At 41.2% G+C, this 20574-nt stretch overlaps 1 long non-coding RNA gene across 1 annotated transcript in view; it reads right to left on the bottom strand.

The window, feature by feature from the left end:
• Positions 1 to 20574, bottom strand: part of LOC110400518 — a 69828-nt gene that overhangs the window by 26351 nt on the left and 22903 nt on the right. The gene's annotated exons all lie outside the window — the stretch shown is intronic.

Below are 20574 nucleotides of genomic sequence, written 5' to 3' on the forward strand. Positions count from 1 at the left end.
TCAGCCAGAAAAGAATTCATAGCAGAGTGCTAAGAACAAACCACTACTTAAAGTCAACTGAATTGCCAATTCTGGACAAAATATCATAATTATTAAAGTAAACCCTTGCTGAAGATATGTTCTGTTGTTTGGGCAAACATTACAGGTGGAAAATACATACAAGGTCTTCTCATTTGAGGGGAACCTGGTTTGATTCTTGCATCACTTCAACATCTGAAGGAGTACGCTTTGCTGTGATTTTGTTTCTTTGAAAGTTGCTAAGAAGTGGATACGTTAGAGGCACTGCTACAGGCCGTGTTTATAGCAAATTTACAGATGTAATGCTATAATACAACAGAAAGCACAGCAATGATAGCAAAGCCCTAGGCTGCAGCAAGTGAGGACATGTCCAAGTGCAGCAGCCACAGAAACAAAGGAAAAATCTGCTTCCCCTTGGATGGCCTCAGGTATTCAGGGATATCCAGCAAGATACCCTCACCTCCACTGCCAACCCTTAAATGAGGTCTGGGAAGGGGTGGATCTTGGCTCCACCCTTTCTGGTCACTCAGGTGATTGCATGCACCTGAGCTCCCCCAGGTTGGCTCTGCCTTCCCACCACATGCTCAATCACTCCTTCAGGCTGTGACTCAGCATTTCCACTACAACAGGTAAGAGACTGCATCACAGCATCATATATATATGCCACGTGCAATAGTTTGAAATGTTAAAGCAAAAGGCTTGCATGTAGCAACATAACAATACCCTGCCAAGCATTTAAGAAAGTGAAAAATGACTTCCCATGTTGAAATGGCTATCATGGAACAAATTAGCAGGCTAATTAGCAAGCTAATTTCTGAAATCATCAATCCTATCCATCCTAAAAAAAATGACACAACAGGCCAGCAAGACTCCAGTAGTTACTGGTGAAAAGATCACAGGCCAGCAATTTGGTTTGCCATTTTCGGCCTATTTTCAAAAAAAGTTCCTACCCAAATGCCTTGTTTTGAGTACTACCTACCTATTCATCTCCTCTTGCAAATGCAGAATTTGGGTCTCAATGAGATCAAAACAGGATCGCTAACAACATTCACTGATTCTTGTATACCAGTTGATAACATTTACTTGCTTACTATCGTTACTTAAGAAAAAAAATCTCAAATGTTTGTGTGCAATCATTCCTTGTGGGGCTCTCAGACCAATGTGTTGGTCTCAGTCACTAGCTGCTTAATGATGAATGCCTCCAGATTTCAGAAACATTTTGGAAAAATATTAATCAAGCAATTCACTGTGACCCAAAAGCAGTGCTTTGACTAGAGATGAGCATTACCTGGGAAAGAAAAGACTCTAAAAAGCACTCAAGATATTATTTTGGTCAAATTATTTTTTGTCATGCTATAGAAATCAAAGAATATAAAAAAAAAAAAAAGAGAGAAATACTTTCTTCCATTTTCTTCAAATAGAGATGAGGTAGATAAACTCAACTCATTGTTAGATTGATCAGTTATCTTCATTTCATAGCAAAGAAACTGAATTTGGAATTGCTCAGGTACAAACTCAACTATAGCAATCTTTAAAAAAAAAAATCAACAGGGAAAGCATCAGCTGAACTCCCTCTATCCAATAAGCACACTGGTATTCGTGAGAAGTGCACTACATCTTGTACCTTATTTTAGTTTTGGTACATTAAGTTTGTATATTTGTGATGGAACTACGGGAATAGGAATCTTAATGAAATCTTGTCCTTTAGAGTCAAGCCTGAAGCATGTGACATCTGGACTATTTCCAGCTCTGCTATTGTTAGGTCACAATGTCTTTGTACTTCAGTTTCCTATCTGTAAAGCACATGGGCCAGTATTTCCTTTCTCCCACAGATCTGCCTTGGTATGATTTCTCTGGTGGAGGGAGAGAAAGCCCTGCAAGTAATTTGCCAGCACTATGGCATAGACAGCAAGCACCACATAAAACACAAAATGGTGAGCAACAATACTGGGTTGTGAACTCTTCATCAGTACTATCTGCAGCTGGGATCTGCAAACAGAATTTTCTTAGCAGAGGTCACCAGTGTTCATGGTAGAGTTGTTTGGTGAACATGCTGTTTGTGGACTGCCAATTAAAGTTTGTGCAGGGAGTTAAAATTGCATCGTTTCTTGAGAATGGGTTGGAGATTAGTACAACACTGTGAGTTTAGAGACTGCACAAAGAGGAGGAAGGTGCTCATTCCTGGTTTTCTAGACAGCAGCTAACAGGGCAACTAATCAAGTAAGCAATGGGAACACAGTTTTACACAAAAATCTACATTTTAATCATATCCTTTGTGATAATAAGGATTTCTCACTTCAGTACTTCCTTCATTTAAGCATTTGTCAAAGCATAACTGTCAAAAGACTTGCAACAGAGCTACTGTATATTATTATCATCATAACAAAGTGTGTATTTCTCATTGATGTCTGTGAGCTTTTTGTTTGAATAAAGTCAGGTCAACAAAATACAAATTTCAAACTGCACCATCATTATGAATATCAATAAGAATGAAGGCGCAAACAAAATCTGCATTTAAGTCTCTTTCATTCTGAAATTTAGGAAGCTCTGGAGAAAGCATGAATAAAGGTAGAGCCTTGAGAGAAGAGGAAATGTAGATGCTTTCTTCTGAGTAGTACACTCCCAGACACAAGCCTCAGGTTTTAAGTCTCTGATTGATGGCTGCTTGTGTGTGCAATCATATTTGTTCTTTAGCGTACATTAGATAAACTTCCCCAGCAAAAATGAAAGACTTAAATATACAGTACACAAACTTCTCTGCTTTGGCTGCTACCATACTTCATATACCCTCTGAAGTGGAAATGCTGTCACAGCTTGAACCAGTGACTGAGCACCTAGTAGGAAGGCAAGGCCAACCCAGGGGAGCTAAGGTGCCAGCAATGCACCCGAGTGACTGGAAGGGGTGAATCCTGGCTCTGCCTTTTCCCAGACTTCATTTAAGGGTTGGCAGTAGAGGCAAGAGTATATCATCTAGAGATCCCTGCCTATCTGAGGACCTTACAGGCAGTTTCTTTCTTTTATTTCTGCACCTACTGCCGTCGTATCTGAGTGGATCCTCACTCGCAGTGACCTGTGACATTGCTGCTCTGCTGTCTTGTTGCACTTTCCCTTGCGTTATGTCCTTTCAATATTTTATACGACTCTGGTCCCACAACTGCAATATCATTTGGCTGGCTAGTTATCAGAGCCTGGGAAAAAAGAAGGGCAGAAGATGAGAGCAAAATTTTGCAAAAACTTCTCTTCCTGCAACAGAGGCCCCAGGAAACACTTTATTTCCCTCATTATAGAGAGTGACCAGATGATCCAGGTTATGGCACCAGGGAGGACCAATAGAAACAGCCTTAAGAGCTGTGCCTGGAGTGTGGCAAGCACCAGTGCAGAATGGCAAGAGAAATACTAGAGAGATAACCTTGTTGGAAGATACTGGATATCTTCTGTGTACTGACATACATACAGGACAGAACCCGATACCATAAATCTGCTCTTACTTAAGCCTAGTTATGTGGCAGGCAGTGGAAAGAACAGGAGACAGACAAGCATTCAGAAACTGCTCTGGGATGAGCACTAGCCAAAGAGAAGATATCAAACTCCGAAACCTTTTGAGCATGAATAGTAAGAACACTAATATCTGTTTATCTTCAAAATTTCTACAAAAAAAAGGTGTTAAGATACGAAGATGACGTCACATCTAATGTGTCCAGGAGATGGGAAAGATAGTTTAATCTGTCAGCTCTTAAAAGGAAGTGATGCATTCTGAATGGACAGACCACTTCGCCTTATACAGCTGAGGCTTTCTTAATGGAAGTAGGAACTAAGATGTGACTCAAATAACTTAAAAACAAAATGCGCTTTAAATAAACTAAGTTATAATGAAACATGATACAGTCACCTATTTGGTGCATATGGAATTGTATATGGGGGAAGACTTTGACCATACTGAACCCCGAACTAATACAGAGCAGCAAGACTACTTTGTCACCAAGCTTTGGTCACATATCTGACACTTAAACACACTGCTTGCTTTGGAGCAGATGAGAAAAGAGCTTTCCACAGAAAAGAGAACCAAACTTTTCTGCATTCATCAGACTTGTGATGTGTAGTTCTAAGTACCTTCACCTCTAAGGCAAAGTAAGAAATATGATGTACTTGAAAACACCCATATTCATTAACGAGCAAAAATGGTTTCAGACTCAACATACCTGCTTCCAAATTCATTGCACCACATACAGTTACACACATGGGCAATCTGAGCAGAACTGCAACGTTTAACCTTTCGGCCAGTGGAACTTTAAGAAGTGAAAATACAAGCAACTTATGGACAAAGTATAACACACCTCTTGAACAGTAAAATCAAATCTACACCCACAGGCAAGTGTGAACATACAGGCTGAGTCACACAAGCAGCATGCCCAACTCCTGCATCAGCCAACACGTTGATTCAGTCAGACTTAGGCTGCCTCTCTCTGGTAGCATACACCAGTGATGTTTGAAGCTTGGAAGGACACAAGTATGCCAGTGCCTAAACAGAATTCAGCGTGAGCTTAGCAAACCAGATTTACTGGAAGCAAACAAGATGAAAGTTGATGAAGACAATCGGGAATAATCAAACACAGACACAGGTGAGAGATGACTGATAAGAAAGCAGACCCAGAAGGTGCAGCAAACCACAAGGAGGATTTAAATCAGCAGCACCGAGTTAAAACCCAGAAGCATACTGACATGTTCACAGTCTGTAAGCCTAGAGACTGTGATAACACTCAGCTGTGTCCTGCTATGGGCATCATTCTTCCTGATGACAACACAGCAAACAGGATCCATGGTCTAGAACGTGAAGAAAAAAAAAAAGAGAAGAAAAGATTGGAAATAATTGACTGGTTTTATCCAAAGAAGCAAAATCTGAAAGGGAGATTTTTTTCCAAGAGGGAAAAGGTTTCGCATAGAAGGGAATAAACTGTTCTCTGTGTCTATGAGAGACAGACTGAGAAGCAATAAGTCTGACTGCAGGAAGGGAAACTAAACTGCAGTATTATGAAAACTTTTCTAATGGTAAGAGTAGTGAAGCACTAGAATAAATGGCATTGAATGGTGTTGAACCTCTTCCACTTAAATTTTTCAGAATTTAGACAGAGATAAATGAGAGATAAGTCTGATATTGGTTTGGGATCCTGTTGTGAATTTGGAAGAGATTGTGGAACTCATCTCATCTCAGATTCCACGCTCTATTATGAAACAAACGATGCTCAGTGACTGAGATGACTCCATGAAAATACAGACTCGGCGAAGTTTAGAAACAGTGTTACACAACTGTGAATTGAAATGCCTTGTTAAAAAGTGGCTGTAAGATGTAGCTCCTGTGATATACAATGGTGTGGATTTCTGAATTAACCACTGAAGGGAAATCTCCCAGTGGTAGACTAGTAACAAAAAAGGATATTGAGCAAATGTTTGTGACTCTTAACAAAATAATATTATAGGCAAAACTAGAATCAAATTAATTGCTTCCATGTCCCACTGGTGACATATTTTCAATGAATTACATGTGCAAATGGCAGGAGAGTAAAATGAGTATCCCCCGTTGGATAGTGAAAACGTCATTTCTCTACTGAATAGCTGGAAAGCATTTTGTATGTAATGTTATGATGTGGCATCATAAGCATGAATTACCTCAGTATGTTCCAAGCCGAAGGCCTCTGGGTATGATGTAAACCTTGCAAAGGACAGTATTATCATAAGGAGGCAATCAGGAAACAATTCAAAAATGAAAAGCAGCCACCAGACACTGCCAGTCACAGGCACATGGATTTTAAGGTCAGACGCCTCTTTGGTGATGTGGTGCAATTCCAGAAGAACAGATGGACATGTTTACAAACAAATACTTCTGCAGAAATCATAAATGAAGCAAAATATCTCATCTGGTCACAGCACTGATTTTCTAAATGTAGTATATCAATTATTGCTGCTGAAGTTATCAAGAAACACTACTTAGTAATTCTTCCTTAAATTTTCTTGTGTTGTGGCACAAAACATTAGCGAAAGTTAAAACAAAACATCCCCAAATGTCATAAATCTGAACATTGCTGCAGCTGTTGAGAATTGCTACAGCCATTGAGAATACAGCTGTTCCACAAAGATTGGAGAGTGTACTCGGAACTACTACAGTACATCAGGACATTTATTGCAAAAATCTTAACTACTGCTCCAATTCCTTCACCTTCAAATGCACCTGCAAAGTCTGACACATTGCAAATGGATGCGATTGTTTAACTTCTTGATTTTTAAACACACTCCCATGCTATGGCAATAGCAGTACAGCCACATAAGAACTGCCTTCACAGATATCTGCTTGTCCCCAGTGTACTTTGCCCTAGAACTTGCTGCCAGAAACTGAGCCACCACTGAAGAGCAGTGAGCAGCCTTAAGGAGTTGGCATTCAAAATGAACCCACTTGTCTAAAAGGTGATTGTGGCCAGTAATCTTTCAGGAAAAAAAGGAGAGAAGCTGTCAGACCTAAATCAGCAAAAGAATTAGAGTTCCATCATTCAAGCAGCAAGAAGACCTTTTCAGCTCCTAAGCTGGGTAACAGCTTCTGTCTGATTTCTGAACAAACCTTAGCAGTCCTCTTACAACTGTGCTTCTTCAAACAGCAATTTTAGCTGTTTTTGGGTGCTGGATTTGGCTATGAAAACTTTCCTGTTGGACTAATGCTGTTGAAATAACTTGGATCTGTGTGTGAATGAACAAAAATATTTTGCGAACATGCAAATATGTACAATCATAGATTACATAGAATAGCATAATCCATCGTGGTTGTATGAGAAGGTAGGGATGATTTGCTTTACAGTAACAGCTGCCATGCTCAAAGGTGAAACAAATGCAGCCAGGTTATTCCTGCAGGTACTTTTGTACAAGATATCACTCAAAAGTTCAATTTGTTGTAGAAGATTCCTTTAAAAGCTCAGGCCAGAAATTCCCATTTAGTCTATCATCAGACTTGAGCATGGTAGAAATATTTTAAGTTTCCAGCTTTATAGAAGATCGCTGGAGAGACTGAATCTAGACTGGAGTGTTTCATTTCACTGGGGGATCACAGACATCACACATTATATATCATCTTTAAGATGAAATGATTGCTAATTTCATGACAAACGGGATGTAAATGATTTTCAAGTCTTTTTCCAGAACAACTAAAGTTCATCTAAAATAACTGCAGTTGGGTATTTTACATATTAAATCTTTTGGCTTCTAAAGACACTTTTGTCTTACACTGGCTGCATCCTTTATTTGCTTGTTTCTTGCTTCAAGACATACAGTACCAAGAGCATCTGTGTTTATTGCCTGGGGAGGCAAATAAGAAAAACTGCCCACATTCTGTGAGTGAAACTCGGCCACAGAAGTGCTGTTAGATGGCCAGCTAGGCTGAACCTTAAAACCACATTAAGGGGACTTTTCCAGCACTCCGTAAGGAAATGATATATGTTACTATCTCTGCTCTAAACATTTTGGAACGATGTTTGTAGTCATGTTCTTGTCTTAAAAGACACCTGTGTCCTCCCAGAGCACAGAAACAATCAGATGGGCAGGAAGAGTACTGCCTGCTCGGAGACACGTGTACTGCCAGGTGTACAATCTGGCTAACAGTGGGAAGGAGAAGATGGGGCAGAGAATCCCCTCTTTAACTACTACCGCTTCCTATCACAGCTTCAGCGTGCGCACGAAGAGGGAGGCGAGCAGCCTCAGCCCGAAGGCTTCTGGCGGCGGCAACCGCCTGGGCACACGAACCCCAGCGAAGCAGGTTTATTTTCAGCGCCAGCTTCGCCCCGCTTCCACCGCAGCGCCCGTGGAGAGGCAGGCGAGGGCCGACGGGCGGCACGGCCGCAGCCAGGGGGCGCTGGCCCCGAGGCATCGCCGAGCGCAGCGCCCGCAGCCCCCGCCGGGAGGCGCCCGCGCTGCACTACGCCGAGACCCGCGCTGCCGCGGCCTGACCCGCGCCAGCGCTCACGGAGGCAGCGAGCCGGCTGCCGGGAACCGCTATCATTCGGGGCCTGGGAATTAGGAAGCTGTTAAAACACTAATGACTGGACAGAGTCAGTGGGAAGGTCGAGAGACCTTTTTTCAGGCTCTAATTTATCAAATTTCCTATATTTTCCTGAATATATTTCAATAAGAAAAATGTGAAATACGTGGCAAAGATAAACAATCCCAGTTCATGATTGCATTAAGAAACACCTTACAAATTTTCTCTCTGATCTGCAGACAGAACACAGTACTGCTTAAAGAAGCAAACGCTCCTTCTCCAGATCAGACCCAAACACGTGTTTCCTCTCATCCTGCAGATGTCAAACACATCAGTCAGAGCCTGAGACCTCCCTCACCTCTCCCAGGTTAGAAACCAGCCTTGTGAATTGGGAGAGCTTTGCTACGTACCCTCAGACAAACGCAGAGCACAGCACGCAAAAGTTACCTGCCTTCTGAGGTACAGAACTATCACAATTTTCATCCTGTAATGCTATAACATTACGGAAAGTAGAGCAGTAATAGCAGAGTGGCACAATCCTAGGCTGCAACAAATGAGAGTAAGCCCAAATGGCAGCAGCAGCACAGAAACAAAGGAAGGAAAACTGCTTGCCTTAGGAAGGCCTCCAGTAGGCAGGAATCTCCAGCAAGGTCCCCTTGCCCCCACTGCCAATCCCTAAATGAGGTCTGGGAAGGGGTGGATCCTGGCTCCACCCCTTCTGGTCACAGGGGTGCATCGCGTGCACCTGAGCTCCCCTGGGTTGGCCCTGCCTTCCCACCAGGTGCTCAGTCACTGCTTCAGGCCGTGACTCAGCATTTCTGCTACACAGCCATTCTCAAAATGATTCCTAGTATTGGTACCATTTGCAAGAACTGGTGGTTCAGATGCCAAGGGTAAATAATTTTTTTTTTCTGGAAAGGGTAAATCTGACTGATAATGTGAGGGCAATTCAGTACAGAAGAATTTTTCTAAAGTATTGAGTTGCAAATGAAATGAAAGGCAGCAGCAAGTAATTACCTTTCACAACAAGATGCATCTGACTTATTAGCGTATGCCACATAAACCCAAGATGGTATTGCACAAGAAAAATTTCTCCCACTAAGCAGCCAGGGGTTGAAGAGTCACTGGCCCAGGATGCTTCCGGATGGGGCTCTCCCCTCTCCTTCAAAATGACCACAAGTCTGGCATTTTTTCAAATCCACTGAATATCAAAAAACACAATTTTAGAATCCATTTCTGAGACAAAAACCAAAAATGTTTTAACTTTTGTTGCTTGCAATATTTGAATCATGTCAGGAAATCTCAATAATGAGATTTCCAGGGCCAGGGATGCATTTCCTGTGCTCTGGATGTATTTCAGTCACTCAGCTGTGGGCCTGTCCCCTCCTTCTGTGTTTGGCCAGCTCTAAAAATAGGTTTAACAGTTGCACCATCTCACTATTCACTGGATGAGGGTTCTGCCTTTACACACAAAAGGTATGTCATGCAAACACATATAGAACAGATTTCCTTATTCTAAGCGCCATGGGAACAAAAGGTGATGCAGTGCCGTGAAGTTCAGCCATGTCACAGCCTCATTTTTGCTGTTGTAAAAGGAGTTCAACTCTGCTAAAGAAGAAGGCGATGCTTCAGCAAATGAAGCTGATTTTCTTTCCCAACTATACAAACTGTTGCATATATTTTCCCCTCTAGCAATCTCATTTTCATTGTTTCACACTACCACTCTGAATAGTAATTTGGCTTTGAATAATTGCCCTCATCATAATGCAAATGTCAACACCAAACGATACAGACACAAGCTACAGTGTGTGCAGTGGCTGCAGCTTAAAATGCAGCCTCTTGTATGCAGAGCCAGCGAAGCATGTGGTTTTTATTTTTTTTGCTGTTTCCCACAGATTGAAAATTCCACAGGCTACAGGGTTTTGAATAATTAAGAATGCTGCTTGGAATATTCCTTAGCTAAAAAAAATATACTAAAAGGTTGGAAATGTACTTCACTTTGCTTTGCTGGACAGATTTGATCCCTCAATCAGCAGTCTTCCTTAGAATATATAGGAGACATAAAACACACCAGTTCAGGGGAACAGATGGATTTGTTATACTGAGGCTCAAGACCAACTTCATCATTGAACAAGTCTATAGCAGCAGGGCTATTTCTCTGTCCTTGTGACAGGAGAGGGATCAAACTGAGCTGTAGGACCTGCTTGACTGCTCAGGACAGACAAAACTCAGGTGGGTGTAGTTCAGCACAGATTCACCTGCAATTGCTTTAAGGGCAGGGTGTTGGGGAACAAACACTGTGACACCTTTTTCTTGGAAATAAGTGGCTAAATGTTTTTATTCAAACACACTGGTGATACCTGGGGTGGTTTAAGTTAAATGTTTTTAAAATCTTTTACTTATGGGTCTCTCAAGGGGTGTGCATCCAGCAAGGGAGTTAAAGTCAGCTTCCTCACTGCACATTTTTTCTACTTCCTCTGCATACATCTGCCTTCAGATGGAGCCAAATCCAAAAATGGATTTTTTTACATTGCACATTACATTGCACATTCAAACAGCTATTTTACCAAAAATAAAATACATGGTAAGGAGCCTCACATTAAAAAAAACCCTCTGCACATCTCATTTCTCTCGATTATGTTCTCCTAATGAATACAATATCAGAGCTAAAACTCTTTTTCACGATCAATCTCAAATGTTCAGTCCTGTCCTCCTCAGTGCCAGCAGCTCCCACTGAATCTCACAGGCACCACACACACGTTCCAGAGGCAGAATCTGGCAGCTTTATCACCACAAGTTCCAAACTGTCACGAAATAGAAGCATACTTCAATGAGGCGCAATGTACGCAAAGGCAACTTTCATTCAAGACCATCAAGACACTACAAAATGCACAAGTATGAGCTTTCCATGCAGGTTATGTTGTTCAAACATTTACCAGTCATAGTTTCAAGGCTGGGCTGCAGCTCTCATGGGAAGCCGAGGGTGAACTGAGCTGCTCTAGCAACAGCGCTCTGTCCCTCAAGAGCCTCTCTGGGGCTTCCCTCACTTAGGTCTGTCAGGTCTCATTGCTCAGAGCATACAACTCACTCAGACCTCAGCTTGTGCACTTTCCCACTTTTGCCACAGTTTTCCTTTCATGTATTTGCAGTGCCACAATTTTCCTCCGGCTCTTTGCTGCGCCTTGTTCATGAGGTGTCAGAAGGAGCAGGTGTGGCAGCAAGGCATGCTCTGGGCTGCAGCCTGGCAGCTCGGCACTTTCCCACACACATGAATTCATGATGTGACTTTAACCATGCCAGGTGTGCAATTCTCTGCCTCATCAGCTGCAGACCCATGAGTAAGCATTAATACCTGTTAAAAGATTCAAGCTCTGAACATACACTGAGTGAGCAAATTCAACAGATGTCTCCACATCTAATTACTGCTTGCAGTCCAGTGAAACCTGCAAGAAGCAAACAGCTAATACTTGTGTAAGGACTAGCAACTAGTCACCAAACTGAGTGCAACTTTCCTCTGCTACGACTGAGCACTCCAGGGAGCAGTGCCACAGCACCAGCTGTGCTTCCAAAACTCATGTGCTCTGACAGTGCAAGTCCTGCAAAAGCCAAACTTGCTTCCTGCATTTCTTTCTTGCATAATGCTTAGCATTCATACTACCATATGTGTGGCCCAGACCACTACATTCTTTCTTTAGCATTTATAAGGATTAATTAAAATGACATGTGAAAAACCACTAAAGCATATATTCTATTATATAGGAAATTTGTTATCAGCAGCGCAGCGTAAAGTTGATGCCTTAATTGAATTTGCTGTAAAAGCAGTGGTACCAAGTCAGGGGGACAACACTGCAATGTATTCTGCACCTAAGTGGTTGCTCGTATGTCTCAAAGGAAAATAAGCTTAGGAGTGTATGAAAACATAAAAGTCTTCAGGCACTGAGGCTAATTAAAACAGGTAATGCCAGTGCAAAGGAAATGGGCATGGAGACGAGCCTCTGGTTTGGCATCAGTAGAGGTAGTTAACACAATAAAACATGGCATATTGGTCTTGAAGACAGATGTTCATATAAAGACACTCTGGCACTCTGAGTTACTCATTAGCTTGTTATTTAATTCTGAAAAAAATACCAGTAAAAGCTATAGAAACTAAAAGAAATGAGGAATTGGATCTCACAAGTGTTTGTTCCCATGTGAGACTATGAGTTTTTAGTACACTGCTTGATGACTATTTGCAAATATCAAGAATCGAAACAGTTCCCCACTATGAAAGCTACCTTCAGCTGATCTTTTCAGGTGACACTGATGTCAGTGGATTTAGAAAGAGAATAATGACAGCCTTGAGAAACAGCTATGATACAAGCCCGCATTCTTACAGGACAGGTAAGCATTGATGTCAGAAAATGATATGTGGCAACAAGATTTTCTTCTGTTATCTAAATACGAAGAGTCCAGAAGGTGCTTCTGCTTCCTTCATACTGACATATAAAATCACAGAGGGCTTCCTAAGAGAACTCTATCCCAGTTTCACCAAACAGCTAAACAGTCATTATAGAACTGGGAAAGATCATGGCATGGAAGTCAAATCAACTGCCATCTTGTTTTCTCAGCTGAGGCTGTTGTGTCAAGCATAGAATATAACTTTGAATTTAGCATCCCATTTCACTTAGCACTTGCTGAATTCAAAGATATGAGGCTTCAGCCTGCAATGTTCTTGTCTTCCCTCACCTCAGCATCTCTCATATTTGCAGGTAACACTTAGTTTAAACCTAGCAGCCTAGTCAACAAGAATCTTGTAGTGCAAAAAACTAAATAGCTTTCTTTGAGTTTCTAGCACCAAAGGATCAATCACCACTAGTATTTAACAGCACTTTTAGTTTAAAAACGTCTTTCATCCTAAAGTGGGATTAGAGAAGCTACAAGAACTTGTAACTGTTAAGATAACTGGTGTTGTGCTTAGAAGCTGTGCTCCCAAAGTGAGGGGATTTAAGCTTTTATTCACAAGAAAAATAGTATCCCTCATGGTTGAGAGAGAAAAGTAAATAATGACTCAGATGTTTCCTTACACAAAACAAAGAACAAAGTGGAAAAAAACTCATTAATCCCAAAGAAAAGTCCATGCTTTTACAGGAGGATGGGAGAAGAGAGAGATGGGATATAGAAGTCTACAAAATACTCATATACTTGGACTTTGTATAACCATATTTATGATGTAAAGATAATCCACAGGGAAGCCTAAGCAAACAGAAGACAAATCTGAGTAGCTATAATACTGCAAAGATTTGCATTTTACTCTCGCATGCTGTACCACAATAACAAGAAGGCAGAACTAGGACGGTATATCTCAATTCCACCCTGCAGAACCTTTCAAGCCCCTGAAGTTTCTGGTATTTTTCCTTTGCAAGCAAAGACTTTCAATATTTTTGTAATAACCGGAGGGTTCAGGATGATCTGATACAAATCCTTGCTCTGATATATGAATATGGGTTGCAGATATTCACTATGGATTTTCATCCCATATGCCTCTGAATCAGGCAGAGCAGGGTTACAACACTGGTTGCAATACCTATCACCAGAAATCAGACATTGCCAGAAAAATTCAACAAAATACAAGAGAGTAATGTGTTCTTTCCTTTTATTGGCCAGGCAACATTTCACTCTATTGACAGTCCATTCAGCATGTCCAGTATGAAGCTGAGAATTTTGACATACGTGGAGCTACTGTCACTGTCTCCTCATATACCCACGCTAAACTGCCCAAACTTAGTGGGCTACCTTCACACTGCATTGCTCAGTCTCTACCAAGGTAGAGGGGAGAAAGACACTTAGACAAATTATCCTCTTGAAAAAACTTCACTTGCTTAGAAGAAACTGACTGAAATAGCCTTTGAAATTAGATGTGGCAGGATGAAATGTCTTTGGTGGTTTTTGGCATGTATTCAAAGTGTTCTGAAAATGTAACAAACATGAAAGGTTACCTTGAAAACAAACAGAAGAAGCCATCTACTACTAAGCCTCAAAAGCACAGTCATTAAGGTTCTTATAATGTCTTATGGAAAATCTACTAAGTGCCAGATCAATGAAGTGATAATTTCGGCTCACTGGTTTCTAAGTAAGAATGCAGCAAAGATATTCTGCTTGTGTTTTAAGAAACAAACTGACTCATGGAAGTAGAAAACATGGACTGTTTGCTGTTATACATCAAGATGCCACTTATTAAATAAACTGTAGCATCACGGCACAGCAGATTCCACAATTCTATAATGAAGACAAAGAAGAAGGTGAAAACACAGAAAATATGTACACCTGCATGTCAAAGTATGGAAGTAAAATTTATGGTCTCCTTCCACATCTCAGTGGAGAAAGCAAGAACACTAGACATCACCAGCACCCAAAAGCTTCCTCCAGATATGAGAACCCCAAGGGACTTCACAGAACCATCATCAGCCTTTGCACTTTTCAAGTCCGAAGACAGTTTTGAGCCAAGGAACAAACAAACCAGGTCCTCTGGCACAACTGGAATGACTGAGGGATAGATCTTTGTTGTTTCCTGAGCTAAGTCCTGGTTTTCCCATTATCAGATGGAATACATTCAGGGTTACTCTGACTGGCATTATTTAAGCAAGTCCCAGATGGCTTCTACAGCTTCCAGATAAACTCTTTGCCTTACTACGCCACAGCCATTGTGCCAGTATCTGAGAAAGCTGTGATGCAGAGCTGACTGTTGTTTTTGCAGCAACATTTGCCAATATTTAGTCAAGGAAGGGGATTGGCAGATGGTTGCAAATGAGTCATTGGTAAATAATGCAAGAGAATTCTTTAACTATCCCTGATGCAATCTCCTGGGGTTGCAGACAATCCCCAGTAGACATGAAATCAATGCCCTGGACTTAACTTTGAGGAGAGTCTATTTAGAAACTCAGAGGCAGAATTCTGCATTGAAGTATACCTTATAGCTCTCCTTTGTCTCATCTCCATTTATGCTTGCCAGCCATATTTTATTAATTATATTAGAAAATGTTTGTAGTCCTTGGAGTCTAATGTCACTTCTGAAAGATCAAATCAGGCTTCATATTATCATTAGCTTATAAATCACCTCCTATGCAGAAGCAAATGTTATCTTTTTTTCCCTAAATTAGCCATTGCAACAGATTCATACTCAAAATCAGACATAATAGCACCTGAATCACTGAAATGAATGAATAACTTGCATCAATGTGGTGTGACTCATCCCTTAAATAAGAAAATTCTCATAATTTTGAGTAGTAAGAGGTCAGCATTTTTAGCTACTGAAGCAGATTTGTTCCCTTTCCTCCTGTGCTATTGTGTAGCTACTGCTTAAGGATCCAGGCTTAAGACAACATGAGTCAATAACAAAGTCTAAAAAAAAAATATACCTGAACTAACATTTAGGGAGTGGACTTTCCTGGGACTCTCCACTGTAACAGAAAGAGTTCAAACTGAAGGCAAGATCAGACAAATGAAATGTCAAACATGATTCTGTTTTGGAAGTATATCTCCTGGGCACCCCTTCATTGTGTTTCCTACAGCAAATTAACCCATATTGAACTCCTTGACAAGGGAAACCCGGCCACAGTGGTGTCAGCAATATGCTATGTTTGTAAACTCAAAACCACCAAGTACTGTTTTTAACCACAGCAAACAACTAGACACAATACGGATTAGTCATTTCCTCACAACTTTATGCCTCAGCAACAGTATAGAGCCACAGAACAGAAGCTTTTGTGGAAATGTTCAGAACAAATGTAAACACAATTTTAACTAATAGACCATATAAGGAAACAGTAAAAGTCTCTCAGAAGCTGAATTATTCTCCTTCTCAGACTTCCTCTCCTCTAGCCAATTTGATCAGCACAGCTCTTGAGCTGAAGTTGGGTGCTGCTGCTGCCTAGCAGCATGTACACACAACAGCAACAAAAAGGACTTCTACCAGTCCCTAGAAAGCTCCAGCAGTGCGAGGATCAGCGTAAAGGCATTGTAAACCAAGCTAAATGAGCTAACAGTGTTCATCAGTCATCCAGAATTAGTGTTACACTGCTGAGTGGCTGAAGAACACAATTACCCGACATCCGCATTAAATGATGCTTGCTGAATGTTGATGGAGACCAAACAGTGGATGTGAGCACAGTGAGGCAGCAGGTGGTGAGTTTCAGCAGTGGTGACAGTAGGTAACCTACACTGGTGCAGATTTTTACTAGTGTGGCAGGCAGGTCTTGTTCATCACTGGTGAAAATGTATACCTAACAGTGGCGACGGGGTTGATAAACTGTTCTGTAGCTGAGAATTTGCTCTAGTGATCAGTGTGATTGTGTTCTCTGTATCTGTTGTGGTTTCCATGGAAAGAAATAGAAGGCATTATTTTGAGAGACCTACATACATTCTACAGGTGAAAAGATGCACCGATACCCTAAGAACATCCAGGAGCTAGAGAAGTGACCCTCTTTTGCAATGGTTAACATCTCACACAGCAAGAAATCTTTAGCCATTAGTGAACAATAAAAATGATGTAAAAACAAACTATAGCCCTCTTTAGCTGCAAATTACTTTTTGTTAGTTTTCTTTCCTGTCATTATTCACCTACTTTAATTTGACATCTGTTTGCGTCCATATCTTCCATGTGTGTATGCCAGCACACACTTAGTGATTGATGCTTCACTACCTGACAAAATGGAAGCAGAAGTTCTTCAATGAGCAGCAAGTGTCTGTGCAGAGGATGAGCACTGGATTCTGAGGATCTGGAAGACAAGGTCACTTCTTAGATGTCACTACTACCACGCCATTTCACAAATGGGAAAAAAAAGTCTCCAAATCCAGGTAACTGTATTTCCCGAAGATGAGCTACGAGCACTATTTCTATTTTTTTTTTTTTTTCAGCTTATGGTGTCCAAGTATATGCAGATCTCTCCCCTTAGAATCTCTCTGCCTATTAGTAATTGCATCTTCCTCCAGATGAGCAGGAAATTACAGCTTAGTGGGAGCAGAAGCAAATTACTGTACAGATAGTGCTCTGGTTGAAAAGACAGAAATAGTGATGCATTCACTTTATAATTAGCTGGCACTTGCTGTCGTCCATGTAAATCCCTCACCATGATATGGTGATTACCATGCACTGTAATTTAACAGACAGCTGTTCCAGGCTGGAATTCTGAGCTTTGTAATCCACACTGTAAAAATGCTGTGTTTTGTGCTGCTTCTACCTGTTAGACTGTACTTCGAAAGTATAGTAAGCCCCCAAACCATCAAGAGCAAGAAAAGAAGATATCATTTAGTGCTATTTAAAAAGAAATTCCTGAAGAGCAAAACTGAGTCAGAGATCTTGCTAAAACTGCCTCATACTGTAATGACTGATCATAAAGGCATGCGTGCTCCCCATTTGTGGGGATTCCTGCAACAGATGCTCTTTACCAAGTGTCCCCTACAGCTGAGTGGCATTGTCACTACCATTACAATGGCATTAGAATAGGAAAAGCTGCAATTTCTTACAAGCAAGTGCAACAGAATGAAGCCAGCTCCATAGAACTGCAGTAAACACACCCAATTTCAACAATGCTTGTCAAAATAAGGTTCCTGAATACGGCTTTGAACAGAGACTTAAGAAATGAGGCTAGTCTGTACTCTGCTGGTTCTCCTTTCCCTTCTGTTCCATTCATTCTGAGATGGAAATCAGCAGCAATACTGCAGCCTGCAACAATAACTAATGTTAGACTTGCCTTTCTGATGCAAGCAATTTTATAGTAAAATGAGAATAGCCATATACAAGACAGAAGTCAGTCAGGACGATGTTTAGTAATTTTGAATTCTTTGTTTTGCTTTCCAGCAGTGCTCTAAATTGCATGTTTCTCTATACAACTCTGATCCCTAATTGGTACCAATAATCTCTGGATTTTGCAACTTTGCTGACTTAGTTTTGACACTGTGAGGTAGTGTGCAGAGAAACGATACACACACACAAGAAGTTCAGGAAGGGGAGATGGACAGAGTTTTACAGGGAACTGATGAGCCTCAGTAAAATGAAAAATTAAAATAAAAAGGATAAAATAAGAACTTTATGTTCTGTTACAGTCTGTTCATTAGGAATGTATGCATGAGAGGCAGAAGTGAGAAAGTCCAATACACCAACATATTGTTTGTAGCGAGCTTGCACTTTCTAAGACTGAGGGTCTCCCTTCCTCTGGCAGCTCTTTAACTGCAAGTTTAGAAGCTTACGTATTTGAAAGCCATCCAGCACTATGGCATTTAGATGGCTTCTGAGAAATACATTGGTAAAGCAAAATTATCCCCCGGTCTCTGCCTTCCTGGCTTGACAAACTGTCACAGTCATCAGCAGAGGACATCCCAGGTCTAAAGCAACAGAAAGTCTGTTACCATGAAGGAAGAAGATGCTCCTGAACAGACCATACACAGTGTCATACATCCTTGCAACTACTCAATACTGTCTTCAGGTCAGAAGAAAGTTAACTGAGGACAACACACTTAAAAAAAATAAAACAATCATTACTAGTTGGTTGCCACTTTGCTAGCTCTGCAGTAATTTAAATATGGAAGAGTTTTAGCTCTAAGCTGTTAACAGTAGGAAAACAGAAGACTCATGGTCCTGGGCAGGCCAGAGAACTGCTGACAATTAATATATATGGTAATTTAATTGACTGCAGGTTATAGGGAAAAATTATATCCTGGAAAAGTCTTTTCTTCACTAGAAAAAACAGAAATCACACGTAGGTGTGGTATTTACCGAGGGAACCACTACTTCTCTGCGTCCCTTCCCCCAGCTACATCCTGTTTTCTAAGAATTATAACTATTAAAGAAAGAGGAACCGAACAACTAAAAGAAAGTGCGTCGCCAGTTACTAATTAAAATACAAGTGTGCTTAGGCCCATTCATTCAGAATGTCTTCAAACACAACAGGCTGGTTCTTGTTTCTGTATTTCATGTTTACAAAACACTCCAGTTTTTCACTTCCAGCTTCCATTGACAAGTGACAATTTCCCAGCTGTACCACAACACTTTTAAGGTGAGATTACACCACAGTCCTCTGATTCTTGGCTCTGCAACTGCATCATAATGAAGCACCTAATTTTTTCCTTCATTCTTCTTCTAGAGTTCTACACCAACTGGAGTTTGCAATAAAGTGGACAGGATATAACAATAATTTTGTGAATTGAAGCGACTATGTCAGCACAGCAAACAAATAGGCTTGTAAAAATTTTGCAGTCTGAACCCAAAGCTTTGATGGAGGAACAAGGATGCACTGTGATGCACTCTTCGTAGCTGACACAGACAGGTTGCTCACAGCCTCAGTGTATGTATTCAGTGTCTTAGTGGCTTGCCCAGAATTCAGTCTTATATTTCATAGAACCGTTAGAGTTGGAAGGGACCTTTAAAGGTCATCTAGTCCCAGCTCTCCTGCAATGAATAGGGACATGCGCAGATAGATCAGGTTGCCCAGGGCCTGATTCAGCCTGGCCTTGAAAGTCTGCAACATGGGGCATCAACCACATCTCTGGGAAACCTGTTCCAGTATCTCACCACCCTGACTGGAAATTTTTCCTAATATTCAACCTAATTCTACCCTCTTTAAGCCACTTCCCCTTGTTTTATCACCACATACCCTGCTAAGGAGTCTGTTCCCTTCTTTCCTGTAGCTTCCCTTTAGATAGTGAAAGGCTGCTATCAGGACATGTTGCAGCCTTCTCTTCTTCAGGCTGAACAGCCCCAGCTCTCTCAGCATGACTTTGTAGGAGAGGTGTTCCATTCCTTCGATCATTTTTATGGCCCTTCTCTGAACATGCTCCAACAGCTCCATGTCTCTCCAGTGCTGAGGACTCTACATCTGGATGCAGTGCTCCAGGTGAGGTCCCATCAGCGCAGAGTAGAGGGGCAGGATCACCTCCCTCACCCTGCAAGCTGTGCTTCTTTTGATGCGGCCCAGGCTATGTTTGGCTTTCTGGACTGCAAGATACCGAAAAAAATGTACTCTACTTTTCCTTTGAGCAGCTCGCTGACACAGTGCGTCTCAAAAACTTTTTTACTTCTCTCCAAGCCTTGTACTAAATAACACCCTGCTGTTCTCCCGAGGATAAGCACCGGGCCTGCTCTGACACAGCGCCTGTCTGAAGGCACCAGAAGGCACTGGCATTGACAGGATGTTCCTAATCAGCTCGAACCTTCTGTCTTCTGTTTCCAAGTCACTAACCCTCTATTTCTGGACAAGCTGCCTGATCTCTGATGGCGTAACATCATTGTGGTGCCTTCCTCTCTTGAGTCTCTGGATGTTTCTTGGTGACAAGATTTTTCAGATGAAAAGGTGCATAATATGGGCTAGCTGCAGTTGCATTTTGTGCCTACATTTGAATTTACTCTTTTGACTACACAGGCCCTGAACTTGAAAAGGATATTATATTTTACTTCTCTAGCAGTACATTTTGTAAATTTGTCATCATAAAGGGTGATATGTGATAGGTACGACTCACACGCAAAATGAAGCATGATGTACTTCGTTTAGAATTACATTTAAAATTAAATG

The sequence above is a fragment of the Numida meleagris genome, chromosome 5 (genome assembly GCF_002078875.1).
Source record: "Numida meleagris isolate 19003 breed g44 Domestic line chromosome 5, NumMel1.0, whole genome shotgun sequence".
NCBI classification, from domain to species: Eukaryota; Metazoa; Chordata; class Aves; order Galliformes; family Numididae; genus Numida; species Numida meleagris.